This window comes from Neomonachus schauinslandi, chromosome 1, assembly GCF_002201575.2.
Source record: "Neomonachus schauinslandi chromosome 1, ASM220157v2, whole genome shotgun sequence".
In the NCBI taxonomy this organism is placed as follows: domain Eukaryota; kingdom Metazoa; phylum Chordata; class Mammalia; order Carnivora; family Phocidae; genus Neomonachus; species Neomonachus schauinslandi.
Window position 1 is genome coordinate 56,964,278 of NC_058403.1, and position 3,424 is coordinate 56,967,701.

The window sequence follows — 3,424 nt, forward strand, 5'->3', positions numbered from 1 at the left end:
CTCCTGCCTGACCACTCCTCCAGAGCCTTTTCCCAGCTTCACTAGGGTTCAACCATAGGCAGCTTTGGCTGCTTCCATGTATCTGCATTCTCAGCTCAGGGCCTTCATTGGCATGTGCTGTCTCCTCTACTGGAATATGAACCTTCCCTGTTTTGTCCACTCCTAGACATCCAGGATCCAGAATAGCATCCTTACAGAACAGCCTCTCAGAGAACATGTGTGGGGGCCCGAGTGGGGGATAGGAACTACAAGAATACTCTTTCAATGGCCTTTTCAGCATTTCCTAGTTGTGCTCACCCAAGAGGCAGATAGGATCCTTCTGGGCAGCATCAGATTTGTTCTCTGCCCTCCACACAGGAGAGGCCCAGCCAGCACCCGTCAGACAGTTTTCTGGAAAACTCAGGAAGCAAAGTCTTTTAAAGGCACAGATGGACTGTGTGTACTGTCTTTTTTTTTTTTTTTTCCTCTTCTCATACCGGCTGTTCTAAGTCCTGCTCAGCCCCATGGAATAAAAGACCAGAATAAAGTGTAGCCGAATCCAAGTCCATCTGCCCAATGTGCAGCAAATCTAATCACTGAGACATCAGATTTGCAGCAAGGCAAGAGTTCTTTTTGAGAAGCAGCCAAAACAAGGAAAAGAGATGGGAGGACAAGCCTCAAATTTACCTCCCTGAAGGGGGAGAGAACAAGTTTTTTTATGATCCTAAGGGTTGAGATTACATACATATTGAGAAAAGGGCAGGGAAACTTAGGAATATTCATGAGGAAAGGTAGAGCATGCACATGGAATGAACATATGTAATATATATCCCGTGTTAACTTTGAGGTGGAGACTTAACATCATCAAAATGAGGCAAAGTTCAGCCCCTGACATCAGGAGGTAATTTTAGGACAAGGAGAAGGGGCTATGCTCTGAGAACCAGTATAAACTGGATGGGGTCTTAGGCTCATTATCTCGGGTAAGGAAAGAAGAATAGCTTGTTAAAAGGCTGGAACCCTATCAGTTGACCTTGAGTCCAGGCTTCTGCAGAGACAGCTAGTGGATTTGTTAGTGGGGTCTGAAAAGACACAACAGCTGATTAGGGAGAAGCAGTTCTCTGAAAAATACGCCTAAACTTTCTGCTAGTTTCAGTCTTATTAACCCTATGCGGCATGGTTTCAAAAAGAGGGCCAGGTTGGCCGGCAACACTTTTGGGTTGGCACTGTCTCTTCCATTTACTAGTTCTGTGATCTCGAGTAACTCACTGATCTTTCCTGTACATCTACATAAAATGAGTTAAGACAATACTTGGCTCATGAGGCTACAGTGAGAAACAAAGAAGATAATGTTTGCAAAGATTTAGTAAAGGTCCTTAAGAGGTGTGAACTGAATTGTTAACATATGTATATATTATATGTTATATGTATTGCAATATAGTAAATATATTGTGGTTTTTATTATGTTGTTATTAGTTATAAAATGAAGGATTGTCACTTGCTTTCAAACTATTTTAGATGACCAAAGATTTCTTAGAGGCACTTCAGTTTCTGTAAATGTTTAATTCTATTTTTAATAGACTTCTTCCTTTATAGTTGTGTGTGTGTGTGTGTGTTTTTAATAGACTTTAGTTTTAGGTTCACAGAAAAATTGAGCAGAAGGCGTGAGGTTTCCCATATATCCCTTGCCTTCCTCCCCCATACAGCCTCCTTCACTATCAACATCCTGCACATACTGGTACATTTGTACCCACACTGATACATCATTATCACCCAAAGTTCATACTACACATTAGGGTTCACCCAGTGTTATACATTCTATGGGTTTCAACAAATGTATAATGACATGTGTCTACCATTATGGTACATATAGAATAGTTTTACATCCTAAAAATCCTGTGTACTCCCTTCATCCCTTCTTCCCCCACCCCAAGCTCTGTCAATCACTGGTCCTTTACTTTCTTCATAATTCTGTTTTTTTTCCAGAATATCACATAGTGGGAATCATACTGTATGTTGCCTTTTCAGATCTGCTTCTTTTACTTAGTGACATGCATTTAAGTTTCTTCTATGTTTTTTTTCATGGTCTGATAGCTCCTTTTTTTTTTTTTTTTTTTTAAACATTGCACGACAGTCCATTGTCTAGATGGAGCACAGTTTGTTTTTCCATTCACCAAGGACATCATGGTTGCCTCCAAGTTCTGGCAACCATGTTATATGTATTATAATGTTATTATGTATTCAGCTGTATATACATATAACATGTATATCATCCTCATGCAAGTTTTTATGTGCACATAAGTTTTCAACTCCTTTGGGTAAATACTAAGAAGTGGAATTGCTAGATTGTAGCTAAGAGTACGTTTAGTTTTGTAAGAAATTGCCAGAATGTCTTCTAAAGTTTTATATTCTCACCAGAAATGAATGAGAGTTCCTGTTGCCCCATATCTTGCCAGCATTTGTTGTTGTTAGTATTTGGGGCTTGGGTCATTCTAATAAGTGTGTAGTGATAGCTCATTGTTGTTTATACAGGTGCTTATTTGTCACTAGTATATCTTCTTTGGTGAGGTGTCTTGTTCAGGTCTTTGGGCTTTTGAAAATTAGGTTATTCATATTCTTATTCTCATTCTTTGTATATTTTAGATAATAGTCCTTTATCATATATGTATTTTGCAAATATTTTCTCCCCGTCTGTGCCTCGTCCTTTCATTCTCTTGACTGTGTCCTATGAAGAGGAAAAGTTTTTAATTTTAATAAAGACCAGCTTATCAATTATTTCTTTAGGGAATTGTGCTTTGGTGTTGTATCTAAAGACACATCACCAGCTGTCTCCCTCTTTGGCTGCTCCTGGTCCTGCTATATGTTCATTCAGTGTGGACCTTGTATTTCTTTTGTGAAGTGGCAGCTGAGGAGACTGGCGCACACCATGGCCAATAAAAAGTACAAGGAAGGAGTCAGAACTGAGAACAATGATCCTATTAATTTGAAGGCGGTGGAGCAAGATGGTTCTGCAGTGCCATTTAAGATGAAGAGGCCCACAGCACTTAGTAAACTAATGAAAGCCTATTGTGAATGACAGTTTGTCAATGAGGCAGATCAGATTCCTATTTGATGAACAACCAACCAATGAAACAGACACTTCTGCACAGTTGGAGATGAAGGATGAAGATACAATTGATGTGATGTGTTCCAGTAGCAGACAGGAGGTGTTTACTAAAAAGGGAACCTGCTACTTCAAAACTCTGTTCCTCCAGACCAAAGAGGACCTTCTCAATTGGAAAACTGCAATTTGCTTCCACCACATCCTGACTACTACAGTAGTTTTTCTTGATTCTTTCATTTTTCCCCTTCCTCATTCCTTTATTGCATAAAATGTAACTATGTATGTGCAGAAGCATATTGCATTTTTTTAACTAAATGGCCAGTGATATGTTTTGATTGACATCAA

At 39.3% G+C, this 3,424-nt stretch overlaps 1 pseudogene; it reads left to right on the plus strand.

The window, feature by feature from the left end:
* Window positions 1–2,902: 2,902 nt before the first annotated feature.
* On the plus strand, window positions 2,903–3,193 carry LOC110582541 (annotated as a pseudogene).
* Window positions 3,194–3,424: the final 231 nt, after the last annotated feature.